This window comes from Nematolebias whitei, chromosome 1 (assembly GCF_014905685.2).
Source record: "Nematolebias whitei isolate Nwh7 chromosome 1, NemWhi1, whole genome shotgun sequence".
Taxonomy (NCBI): Eukaryota; Metazoa; Chordata; class Actinopteri; order Cyprinodontiformes; family Rivulidae; genus Nematolebias; species Nematolebias whitei.
The window spans coordinates 70,334,708-70,348,412 of NC_056498.1; the positions used below are offsets into that span (position 1 = coordinate 70,334,708).

Consider the following 13,705-nt stretch of genomic DNA (forward strand, 5'->3'; position numbering starts at 1 on the left):
TATATATATATATATAATTTTATTGTAATTTTCAAATCATATAGTTTTTTATTTTTATTTTTATGATTGTCTACAGTTGAACTGATAAACATCTCCTGGAGGGTAAACTATATCTTCGCTGCAAGTATCAAGCTGCAAAATCCTTCGTTTTCTACAACTGATAGTGGTTGGTCATTAATTATGATGAAGTCTAGCAACTTCTCTGAAACCATTTGAGCTCCGGGGCTTCAGCGATGTCTTCTTCTTGTTCAATTCGCAGCATGCAGTCTGATCTCGATCAGCCGCGCTCAGTCTCCCCCTCCTCCGACACGGACGACTGAGCGGGTCAGACTGAGCGTGGCTGACCGAAATCAGACTGCCTTCGCCGGACTGAACGAAAATAACAGACCGCTGAAGCCCCGGAGCTCGAATGTCCAACGTAAAACTAACTTTACCCCGGTTTAATGTGGCGCTATGACTCTGCAAACATTGCGCATTACTGTCTTGTTTTGTGGTGTTTCTAGTATAAAATACTTCCACACAGTGGACATGTTTAGATGAAAAGTTGGTTAGCTGTTAGCCACAGTGCTGCTAACTCAGTCCTCAAATTGTAGCTGGCTGCAAACTATGAAATGGATTTCCTGAATGTGAGGCGGGTCTTATTACTCTGGGTTCATGAAGCACGACTCCGTTCAGGAAATCCATTCCATAGTTTGAAGCCAACGTGCAGCGCAACCACAAACCTGCCTAATGGATCGGAAATATCGGCAGGTTGGATCGGAAAATCCGATACGTAAATTATGCTGGTATCGGAGCCCGATATAGATACTGGATCGGACCCATCCCTACTCCTAAGTTTGTCTTTCAGTAGAAACTCTGAACAACAGAGTCCAGTTAGAGCCAAGACACACAAGACATGAGATAGAACATTTAAAAACTCAATTTGATTCAATACAACTTTATTGTCCATAACATTCCATGAAATGGAGATTTATCTTTGGCATCTAGCTCATAAAAACACAAGTTAAAAATGTCATAAAACTTTTTTTTTAAAAAGCTTTGCTAACCCAATAAAAACATTCTAAAATACATGATACATTAAACATATAAAAACTTCTCAGCAGTTTGTCATGTGAGGATACGTTTAAATAGAACCCTATTAAGAATGGTGACAGCAGAGGGAACAAATGACTTTTGAACCCATTTGTTTTTTACTAGAGGAACCACATGTCTTCTACCAGATGGTACCAACTTGAAGAATGGTTGCAGACAATGAGTTGTGTCATTGTAAACCTGGATTGCATTTTTTTTTTCAGAACCTGACTATACAGGTCTGTAAGTTTCATTTATTGATGACCAATGAATTTACTAACTAGTTTGACCACCCGGTACAACTTGTTCCTGTCTCTGGCTAGAAAGATCCCATACCATGAGACAATATTAAAGGAAGCAACACTTTCTACTTGTGACCTGTACACCAATTGAAAAGTAATTTTGCTTGCATTTAAAGACAAATCAAAACTAACAAACTACAAACAAGCCAGACACCGAGGGTCAGAACTTGCGCACGCACTCCTCCTGGAAACAAATACTAAGAAGTTTTTTTGTTCTTTTATTTCTGTGTACAAAAGTATCAAGATGGGGTTGCTGAGGCAAATTTCATGTGTTTTTTTTTAAAGTGGTGTCGGTCTATAATGCCTCTTATTATTTGTCAGTTAATCATCCGTTTCTGTCCTAATTTAGTGCCACTACTTTCAGCTTTAGAAAAGCTAAAAAAAATACATCAAAACATGTGACTCATCCAGGAATAGTGTGCTCTGATTTTTACATTGTACAACAAATGAGTTCATAAAAACACTGAGAAACTCCCCATAGATTTAAGTAAAACTATGAAGAAAACCGCCCTCTGCAGCGCAGACATATTTCACAGTAAAAACAATATTCAGAGTTTAAAGTTAAAGTTTAAAGAGAGTTTAAGAGTTTAAAGATCAGAGGCAATGTGTACAACATAATGGTACTTCTTCCAGTTGTTTATTAACAATGGTATGCAACAAGGTTCAGTCTTAGGACCCACCTTCTTTACGAACTACATACGTAATGTAGGTCAGATCATTCCTGATGCATTCTTACATTTCTATGCCGACGACACAGTTGTTTATTGTAGAGCTAAAACAGTTGCTAAGGTTTATCCAGCTTTTGCAATCTGCTGTTGATATCATCCAGTCAGATTTGTTCTGTCTCAAACTTGTGTTAAATGCTGACAAAACCAAAGGGATGTTGTTTTCAAACAAAAAGTCGGTCCCAGCAGTCCTTCCTTCCATGTTATCTTTGAATGGTGTTCCTATTGAGTTTGTAGATTCTTATAAATACTTGGGTATTTTGTTGATTTGCATCTCTCTTGCCCCATGTCAAAAACTTGGTAAAGAAACTGAAAGTCAAACTGGGTTTCTTTTTCAGAATAGATCTTGTGCAACTCTGAATGCTAGGAAACGCCTTGTAACTGCTACTTTCATTCCCTCCATTGACTACGGTGACATTATTTACACAAACGCTCATACAAGCACCCTGCAGATGTTGGATGCTGCCTATCATGGTATACTAAGATTCATAACTGGCTGTAACTACCGTACCCATCATCGTGCCCTGTATTCACTGGTTAACTGGTCATCATTAACTTCACACAGATTCTCTCACTGGTACATTTTCATGTTAGGCTGCCAGTCCAGGCCTCCCTTGCAAAAGAGATCTGTGATCTCAGTGGGATTTGCCTGGTTAAATAAAGGTTAATAAATCTTTAAATCACTTCTTGGTTTGTTGCCTTCATACATCTCCTATATGTCACTATGTGAGTGCAGCTACAGCGTGCGCTCTCAGGACATTATTACCTGCAGTGTTCCCTCAGTGCAGACTGAACTTGGCAAAAGGGCCTTCTCCTACTCTGCTCCCGTTTCCTGGAATATCTTACAAAAAGATCTGAAGCTCTTGACCTTGACCTCTCCAAGTGGCTTCAAACATTGCTTTATAATGTAGCTGTTGTTTTGTTTTTTAATATAATTTTCTTCTATTTATATTTCAATTTATATGCTTTTTTATGATCGCCTACTGTTGTCATCATTTTTTGTTTAAAACAGGTCTCTTGTAAATAAGTCTTCGAGGCTCAATGAGACTAACCTGTATAAATAAAGGTTGAATTAATTAAAGTGAAAGTTGAACATTACATGTCTGACCTGGTATTTTGGTATTTTACACAATTACAGTTCAAGTTTTGTTACTTTAGGAGGCCTTGCTACAAATCATTCAACTTAGAGCGATTAACTTTTTGAGTCATCTAATCTTTCCCAAACAGTTCCAAACGTTATTTTTCACCTTTAATAGTTTATATATCAACACGTAGGGACGTTTGTCTTCTTTCACCCAGTGTGTCTCTCCCTGCTGTAGGCCTTGTAGTTTTCTCTGAAGTCTCCCAGAGTTCAGAGTGTCTAGTAGTATCTGAGCTTTAAATTTTATCCTAAAAACCTGAAGAGAAGGATCTTTTTGACGTGCCGCAACTCCCTAAAGAACTTTCATAAAACACAAAAATCCACGTGCGACCATCAGAGCCCCCTGTCACTCACAGTTTGAGAATATTTTTGATACAACTCAGTTTTCACAAAGGCACTGCTTAAGCCTTACTTTTCGTCTGTTTCTGTCAAAAGTGAAGCCATGCCATTCCTAAAAAGGCGGTAATCACCATGGCAACCAGTGCCTCACCAGATTTTGGGTCACTGGTTTCTTGATTCCCCACTATTTTTCCTTATACTTTTCCATCATGGCTGCTCCAATATATTCTGTGTCATTTCATACCTCAAGTAATTTTGGTCAAACGTGCCTTTTTCCAAATCAGAGGAAACTATTAAATGAAAAAGGCTTGGACTAATGGAGGACAAATACTCTTCCTGCTGCTGTTTTTACTTGTTCTACTCTGTTTGTATTTGTAATTATTTCTATCTTAACTTTTTTTTTGTCTTTCCTCCTATCGAAAGTACATTTGGACCCGTCATTCTGTCTGTTTCTACTTCCTGTCCTCTCAAATCCAGCCAGTTGAAGCAGATGGCTGCTCGTCCTGAGCCTGGTGGAGGTTTCTTCCTGTTAAAAAAGAGAGTTTTTCCTTTCCACTGTCTTCTTTGTGCTTGCACATGATGGGAGACTAAGATGAAGTGAAGATGCAATGCAATCTGCTGTTTCTTTAGATAGAGAACTTTTACTACCTGGCTTTTATAATGTGTATCAGTGTTTCTGTTCAGTGCCCTGAGATGACTTCTGTTGGGACTTGGTGCTATAGAAATAAACTGAATTGAACTGAATGGAATACTCTGCAAAAAGCCCTACCTGTAAACATTATAGGAAATAGTTTAAACATTTTATTTGTGAAAGCATTTTAAAAAGTTAATGTTTTTGTGTTTTGTATTAATACTTATGACTTTGATTTCAATTAAGTTTTCTTCAATCTGTGCGTGTGTGTGTGTGTGTGAAAGAGGAAAGGAGTAAAACAGAAGAGGTTTTAACCTGCAGTTTATAACTTAGATTAGATTACTTAGTTAGGGACACAATTTGGATAAATTCATAACTTGTTTTTTTAAGGTCCAAGTTACTACTGGGCTTTAGAGAATAAACTTAACGGATGCATGAATATTTTTAACTTGTTTTTTTTTTTTTTACTACCAAAAAGAAACAAACAATATGTCAAAAACAGAACTTTAGTGTGAAGAGTTTATCAGGAAAGACAGATCCTTAAAGTTCAAACTTTTTCTGGCTCTTCTCTACACTCACCCTCCTCCTTTTCATTCCTTTCCCTCACCCTGTCCTCCCCCGTCTCCCCATTTCCCTCCTCCCTCAGGACCACCTCAGTCTCATTTGCTGCTTTCTCTCCCCTGCATACCTCCGTCAATCCCTCCCTCAGTCACCTCCCCTCCCTGTTTTTATCCTCAGAGCCTCAGCATCCAGTTTCAGCTCCTCTGTTGGCTCACTGCTTCAATATTAGCCTTAAAAAGTGAGGTTTCAATGTTAAAATGCATGCTTTAGTTGCTTAATGCTATTGTTTTTCTGTTTATTTCTATGGTTTTTTTTTTTTTTTTTGTCGTTGAACTACTTCTGCATTCATTGTATTATTTTATTTCATTCATTCAACCTTTATTTATAAAGGTTAGTCTCACTGAGCCTCGAGGACTGTTTAAACAGAGAATGATGACAGCAGTAGAAAATCATAATTGGGGGGGCCGAGACGGGGCCGAGATGGGGCCGAGATGGGGCCGAGATGGGGCGGAGGCAGGGCGGAGGCGGAGCGGAGGCAGGGCAGAGGCGGGGCAGCCGACCTGGGACCCGAAAGTCCCAGGTTCAATACCCAACCACTCCCACGTCATGGTGTCCCTGAGCACGACACCCAATCCCTGCTTACATAGATGTCCACAGCTCCACCTGGGTGTACCCCAGGTGTGGTGGGTTAACAGAAGTTAACCCACCACACCTAGTTCTTTGCAAAGAACTAAATTCACCATTGAATGGGAACATACAATGAAAACAACACACAGCACTTATATATATTAAAAAAAACATATAAATTGGGGAAAATAAATGAAAGAAATTATATAATTATTTCACTTTATTTACAAAAGTTTATCCCACAAATGTATTTGGATCCCTTTAATCCTTCAAAAACAGTTATATTTGTGATCTGCTTGCCCAGACTTGCTGCTCTTCTTCTTCTTCTGTTTTATTTCCTCTCTTCAGGAGTCTCCACAGCGAGTCATCCTCCTCCATCTCACTCTGTCCTCTGCATCCTCTGTCCTCACTCCAACTACCTCCATGTTCTCTCTAACTGCATCCATATATCTCCTCTTTGTCTTTTTCCAAACAGCTGCATTTCTAACATCCTTCTACCAATATACCCACTGTCCCTCCTCTGGACATGTTCAAACCATCTCAGTCTGGTCTCTCTAACTTTATCTCCCAGTTGTTCAACCAGTGCTGTACCTCTGATGATCTCATTCCTAATCTTATCCATCTTTGCCACTCCTAAGGAGAACCTAAACATCTTCAGTTCACTACTTCCTGATCTTTCTCCTGTCTTTTTGTCCATGTCTCTGTCTCCAGACCATACAACATAGCTGGTCTCACCACTGTCTTGTAAACTTTTCCTTTGACCTTTGGCGACACACTTTTGTCACAAATCACTTCTGAAACTTTTCTTCATCCTGCCTGGACTCTCTTCTTCACCTCTTTACCGCACTCCCCATTTTCCTGGACAGAGTCAGGGGCATTAGAAGCATTTGTAATGTGAGGGGGACACACTGGTGGGGGGTCTGGGTGTCCTCCCCCCAGAAAACTGAATAAAGTAGATACCATTTCCTGCATTCTGGTGTATTTTAAATGGGTTGTTAAACGTTTAGCTACAAATGTAAACACTTGATTCAATAATTATTTTAGAGACAGATTCCTTGTTCAACTAGTCCATACAGGCATCATCCTGTTTCAAACTCACTGCTACGGCTAAGACAATGACATTAATGACACAATGTAGGAGCACAATTTCCACCGTCACCCTGTTTGTCAACAGTACTGGTGGTCGTTGTTAACCCGGGCCTCGACCGATCTGGTATGGTTTCACTTTGATGAACTTGCTTTACAGTTTTGGCTGAAGTGTTTCACGTCGGATGTCCTTCCTGACACAACCCTCAACATTTACCCAAGCTTGGGACTGGCACACCGTTTTGTGCTAGTGGCTGGTTTGACGGCCTACATTTATCATCTTCTGCTACTTTTAGCTTTCACTACATTTAGCTACACGTGTTGCTACTTTTACATTTAGCTACCCTTTTGTTATATTAGTTAACCTTTTACTTTTATTTTTGCAAGCCTTTTTCTGCCTTTATACACCATGTGGCTATATTCACTTATTTGTGTCTTTTGCTCCTTTTATCCCTTAGCATAAAATCATGCTGATTCTTATAGCTAGCCTTTTATTATGTTTAACTCATGCAAGCCTTTTGCTTCTTATAGCTAGCCGTTTGATGCATTGAACTATGTGCTAGCCATTTGCACCTTTTAGCTTTATGTTTGCTAGCATTTTGAATAGTTAAGATTTTAGCTAGTGCTTGGCCTCCTAGCTTTTAGCTAGATTCCTTTACATTTTAGCTAGTACTCTTCTTGTTTTAGCTTTAACAATTATGTTAGCCGTTTCAGGTGATTGTAACAAATTAATTCACTCAGCTGTTTCACATCTAATGCTGGTTTTTAGTTTGTTATAACCTAAAATGAGTTCAACTGATGAGGTCTGAAAAGAAAACATGAAGAGAAGAAAGGTAAAGAGATGGAGGGATGAGGGGACAAGTGGGAAAAGTAAAATCTGGATTTTCAGGACACAAGTGAGAGAAACTTTAACTGGCCTCGTTTCTGAAAGCACTGCTCACCTTCACACTGAGAAAGGACACATTATCATATTATGGTTTCATCATTTATTCTGCCTCCAACTCAGCTGCACTACACCTCAAAATAAATAACCTCATCTAATATTTCATCTAAACTCTCCTGAAACATAAAAAAATCCAGTTTTAAAAACATCAGTATTTTTATAAAAATGTTTTTATGTAATAAAAAGGACCAAAACCTCCATTAATGCTTCTGTAATGGATGGTTTGAAAATGCTCATCCAGAATAAAACAAGATTATTCCATTAATGAAAATTAAATGAATGAATCAGCAGTTAAAGTTTGGATTAAAATCTCCGGCCTCCAGACGACTGTCTGCTAGCTGTGTTGGTACGAGACGCATCACCACGTGAGTTTTCTGATCACATGACTGCAGATCCTCCTACTCATCCTACTGATGGAGCTGGACCTCTGCACCTCCGTCATCTCCCCCTCCTCCATCAGCAGACGTCTGGGACACGCTCTGTCAACAGCGCTGTTCACTAATTAACTCAGAGACTGTTTACCAGAGAGGTGGAACGAGCTGAGAGGAACGAATAAAACAAACCGAGACCAAAATGGACTGAACACACAGAGGACTGAAGATAAACCAGAGGAAGAACAGGCTAAAAGAGTCAAATCTGAGCACTGAGAGATCAAACGGAAGAAGGAAAAACAGAAAATTTGAAAGAGATACAACGCTGAAATACAGCAGTCCCTCGCTACTTCGCGGTTCGTTTATTGCAAACTCGCTCTATCGCGTTTTTTTTTCAAAATAAGCGTGGACAAGACACACAATTGGCTGATTGATGGATGAGCCGCACGACCGGCATGAAACTTTATTTTAAATAAATTATTTTAAATTATTGAGCACCTGCTGCACCTTTGTGAAGCCCACGCTGCAGGATAAGCTTCCTCCTGCAGCTGATCAGCTGATCTCTGTGCAGAGAGGAGAAGTGGGCGTGGCCGAGAGAGCTTGCAGGTGGCTGAGAGCAGCCGAGGCAGGGAGCTGAAATCATGACATTCTGTGCTCTTTTAGAGCGTTTAGAAACATTAGTTAGAATATTGCAAGAGTGTGGGAAGGAGTTAAAACGCCTGTACTGTTCCTACTTTGCGTTTTTTTCCACATATCGCGGGGCTTCAGGGTACGGATCCCCCGCGATAAACGAAGGACTAATGTGTAAAAATGTATTTAAACTTAAGAAAATAAATAATGTCAATAACAGAATAAAAGTGTTAAAAAAAAACAGGAAAGAAAACTGAATGAAAAAGTCTGAAAAATCAGAGATGTCAAATGGGAAAATAATGAAGAAGAGTTGATAAAAAAGCATCTGTAGAAGAGTTTAGAGTAAAAATGGAATAAGAGGTTAAAAAAGGTTACAAATGAATAAAAACAGAGGAAACGTGGAGTAAAAAGTTAAAAAAAGAACAAAAAGCAAAAAATGCATGTGGAAAAAGGGAAAAAATAGACTTCAAAGACACAAAGAAATTATAAAAACTGAAAAAAAAAATCCTCAAATAGAATCAGCAAAAAAAAAAAAAAAAAAAGACACGAGGAAAGACATTGAAATTAAACTTTAAAAACTTGAGTTAAATCAGAACCAATCTGAGTGAAGCAAAACAAAACCAATTCTCTGGATGTGAAACTTTAGGACTTCACTGCATCTCTATGAGGATTTACCTGCACAGGTGAGTCACGCTGCAGTTACACCTCCACAACACCAGAGGCAGCAGACGGTCTTCTTTAAACAGCTGAAGGAGATGGACCTTCAGCTGTTTAAGCACATGGTTGAAGGAGAAGTTTTATTCAGTCGTTTCTCTACTTGAACCTTTAATTTGACTCGCAGGTTGGCCTTCAAAAGAGAAATCAAAGTTTTAAAGATGTTTCATTTAATCCTCAGGTCCTGGATCAAAGTCCAGATTAAGTTCTGACTGATCATGACCTCCATGAACACCTCCACTCTGCCCGCCCTCTGGCTTCCTTCAGCTCCTACCATGCAGAAACATAAAGCAGAAGAAGAGCTGTGGTGTTTAATATTAGCTCAGGATTAAAACTGAAGACAGCTGCAGCACAGCTCTGGATTTACAGCTCACATTTCTCCTCCGGCACCACCACCATCACATCTGAGGTTTCACTTCCTGCAGGATCATCGACTAGCATCCACATCTGCTGATCCAAACGCTTCGAAGCTTTTAACTCAAAACAGCTCCCCGTGACGAGACGAACACAAAGCATCCGGATGGGAACTTCCTGAAGATGCTGAGGCTCAGCTTCTCCACTTTAAAGACCTCATCCTTACTTTCTGTGTTCCTGTGGTTTCATTTTCTGTCCATACAAGCAAGCATCTCCCAAAAGCATCACAAAAGGCCTTCTATAGGTACACTGCGGACATGTGCGCAAAAACATGGCTTCATCTGGAGGGAAAATGGTTCCAGTTTCAGACAAGAACAATGAGACGAGCCTCAAAGGTCTGACAGGAATCAGCTGTTCTCATATTAAACTTGCTTTGAATAAAAGCAGCAGAAACTCATGGACTCCTGTGTTTAAATGATGCAAAATGTTCCGACAAACCTCAGAACTCATGGAGCAGCTCAACTAAAAATCCAAGTCTTGGTCAAACTTTACAGCCTAAAAACATGGTGGCCTCAGCTAGCTACCGTTAGCAACCGTATGTTGTACATGTATGCAACAGGTCTCTCTTGTAAATGAGTCCCTGAGGCTCAATGGGATCTAACCTGTATGAATAAAGGTAAATTGAATGAATGAATGAATTAATCACAAAGTTAACTACAACGCTAAATGTTACAGATAGTGAGAAGAAAATTAGAGTGGTAGTAGCTGAGAGTCATTCACATCATTCTCCGAGCACTAATACAATCTTTGCTTGAGACGTAGAGGTGGAGAGTTTCATTCTTTCAAAGCATGCTAACGTCATCTTTGCCACATCAAAAAAAAAAAAAGACTAAATGTTTCATTATTTTATGAACTCTACCAAGTGTTAAGTTTTCCAAGTTTAATATACTTGGACAGTATTGTTGCATTTTGAACAAGCATGGCAGCTACGTTGAAATCGTGTTAAATTATTATAAATATGGACGTTTCTGTTCAGTGTCCTGAGACGACTTCTGTTGTGACTTGGCGCTATAGAAATAAAACTGAACTTAATTTCTGTAGCGCCAAGTCACAACAGGAGTCGTCTCAGGACACTGAACAGAAACATCCAAATATAAAAATAATAATTGAACATTATTTCTCTGAGGAGCAGACTGCTTTGAGTTTAACTCCATCACAGAACTCTCATCTTGAGCAAGCATGAAGGCGACAGTGGAAAGGAAAAACTCCCTCATGAGGAAGAAACATTTAGCAGAACCAGACTCAGGACAAGCATCCATCTGCTTCGACCGGCTGGGTTTGAGAAGAACAGATACACAATGGCAGAATAAGAATCACGTTAAGATAAAAATAGTATCAAATGAAAACTATTCAATTTTAACAATTCATTTAAGGAAATGAGATCAATTTGTCCTCCAGTACTCTAAGCCTACAGCAGCATAACAAGCCAACCCTAACTATAGGATTTATCAAAAAGGAAAGTCTTAATCCCAGTCTTCAAACTGGACAATGCGTCAGCCTCACGGACAGAAACTGGAAGTTGGTTCCGCAAGAGAGGAGCCTGATAACTGAAAGATCTTCCTCCCGTTATGATTTTGGAAACTCTAGAGACCACGAGAGAGCGAAGTGCTCTGTTAGTAAAATATGGAAAAATATGCAGTGTTTCCCCAAGATAACGTGACGTGTCTGGGCGCTCACGTCATCCATGATTTTTGTCGACAGGGTGTGGGGGGAGAAAAACACAACTGAGCGGCGCGTTGTTTGAACCGGCAGTTTTTGACTGTGAGGGGGAGGGAGGTTCAGCGTGAGGGCCTTTAGCTTTTTAGCTAGCGCGTCTGTATTGCGCACCGCTAGCTTAGCGTTACGCCAATTCCGACATGTGGGCGGGGGGGGGGGGGCAGTTTGGTTTGGTAGGCGGGATGCTTGATTCTGTTAACAGGGTAGGGCGCCCCGCTTGTATAATTGTAGAGGAAACACTGATAAGATCTGTACTATAAGATGGAGCTAGGTTGTTGAGGGCTTTGTAGGTTAGAATGCAAGAATATTCTTAAGACAACAGTTTGCAAACATGCAGCACATGTTAGCTTCAGGTCGCCCCACTGAAGGCAACAAGGTTTTTCTTGTGCATGTTGCAGATGATGCGACGTTATTCACGATAGACGCAGGACGTACACCGTGTCCATGTTTTGTTTCAATTCATTCTGGGACTGACTGATACCATTAACAGTCTAAACGACCCATATGAAAAAATAAACGCTGCCCACTTGTGTTAAAAGTCCATGCTAGCTTGATGCTACTGCCATGTGGGAGGATAACGGGGTAGCAGCTGGGAATTTAAACTTTAGATGATTGTCCAGTTTGTTTTCATCTTTAATCATTTCATAGAAAACACAAACTAAATGTGATGACCTGTGAAGTTTGAATCCAATAAAAAACATTTATGGACAACATAACTGAAGATCAGCAACTTAAAGAAGAACAGGATGGAGTCTGCTCAGGCCAACGCATCGACCCGTCAAATCTGTGATCTGCAGAACTACTGATTTCAACTTTAATTCACTTGATTCATCAACAAACACTGTTTTTATAGATGTGGTCACTTGTGTTCAGCTTGTGAGCAGAAAACAGATTAAAGGCCAAGAGAGAAGCTTTTTATACGACAAAACATTTTACGGTTTGTTCATAAAAGACGTTGAGGGTAAAGAGCAGCGTTATTGTCTCCAAACTTTGACCTCTGTTTGGGTTCAGCTCATAAAATCCAAACAGCAAAAACTCACAGCAGAACTTTATGGACATTTACATTTGTCTGAGAATCAGATTTGATGCTTCAGCCTGAACAAGCCAACACCTTCAGGAGACGTCTTCAAACCTCCCATCAACAAGTCCACATCTGTCTGACAAGTGGGCCTGAGGAAGAGGAGGAAGATGAAGAGAGAAAACTGAGACTGAGGCAATCTGTGAAGAAATGGGGGTAGATTAAAGAAAAGCTCAGCCTGGATCTGGTTACATAATCCACAGGGTCTCAAACCCGGTCTGGAACAAGAGAACGCCTCAAAGCTGCAGGTTCGGTTCTGAAAATCAGCAGAGTCACTGCAGGGACATTTAACTTCACCTGAACAGGCAGAAAACTGACCGGAAGTGGAAAAAACGCCTGGCATTCGTTATGACCTCCACAGCTGGCAGGAAGTGAAACATGTAGGTTTCAGGATTCAGAGCTTCAGGGTGAAATAGAGACAGAAAGCAGGTCGGGGGGGGGGGGGGGGGGGTGTCAGAGGAGACTGTTCTACTGTTTTTGTTCTCAGGTCAGTCAGGCGACCACGCCTGCATCATCATCATCATCTCAGCCTTCATCACCACCACCACCACCATCATCATCAGCAGCAGCAGCAGCAGCAGCAGCAGCAGCTCAGGTCAAAACAAAAACATCCATCAGTTCAGGGAGGAGACTAACAACAAAGTTCTGCAGAACCATGGAGACCAGAACCATGGAGACCAGAACCATGGAGACCAGAACCATGGAGACCAGAACCAGGCCCTGTGGGTCCGAGTTCTCGTGCACCAGAACCAGCAGCCACGGCTTGCTCCGTCATGGATGCTGCAACAATAAACTCAGAACAGACACCGCATGATGCTCCTGAAACCCAAACACACCGAACCGAGCCCTGCAGGGAGGCTGGCGGGGCCGAGGCCTGTCCGCGGGGCGGAGCTCACCTGGAGGCCGACGAAGGCGCTCTGAAGTCCCGCTCGGAGTGAAGGACGACCCGCCGGACCGCAGGCAGCTCGGAGCGAAAACAACCAGCAGCTCAGAGTTCTCACCAAGCCTCCTCCTCTTCTGTCCCCACCTCCTCCTCCTCCTCCTCCTGCCCGCAGCTCGGCTTGGACTGCAGCGCGTGGAGCGCTCGCTTTATTCACCGGGACGCACCGGCAGAACCTTGGATGGATTCAGGTTCACCGCAGAGAAACGAATTTGTTGATTTGAACCAGTGAAGCTGTTTCCATGATATTAGATGTATTTTTATAATGTCTCGTGCCAGACATCAGTAAAATCTGAACTAAATGAAGGTCATCTCATGAAGGACTGTCTTTCTTTCTCCTGCCGGTGTTTAAGACCGAGTTTGAAACAAAGTTCACCTTAAACTGAGAAATGTCCGAGTTATAGTCAATTCTGTCA

The 13,705-nt window shown here is 41.0% G+C and overlaps 1 protein-coding gene across 1 annotated transcript in view; it reads right to left on the reverse strand.

Annotated features, from left to right (window-relative positions):
• LOC119413374 (spectrin beta chain, non-erythrocytic 1) overlaps positions 1-13,358 on the reverse strand; it is a 193,832-nt gene extending 180,474 nt beyond the window's left edge. The window contains exon 1 of the mRNA XM_037680425.1: positions 13,246-13,358. The gene's annotated coding sequence lies outside the window, so the exon portion shown is untranslated. The remainder of the gene's footprint in view (positions 1-13,245) is intronic.
• Positions 13,359-13,705: the final 347 nt, after the last annotated feature.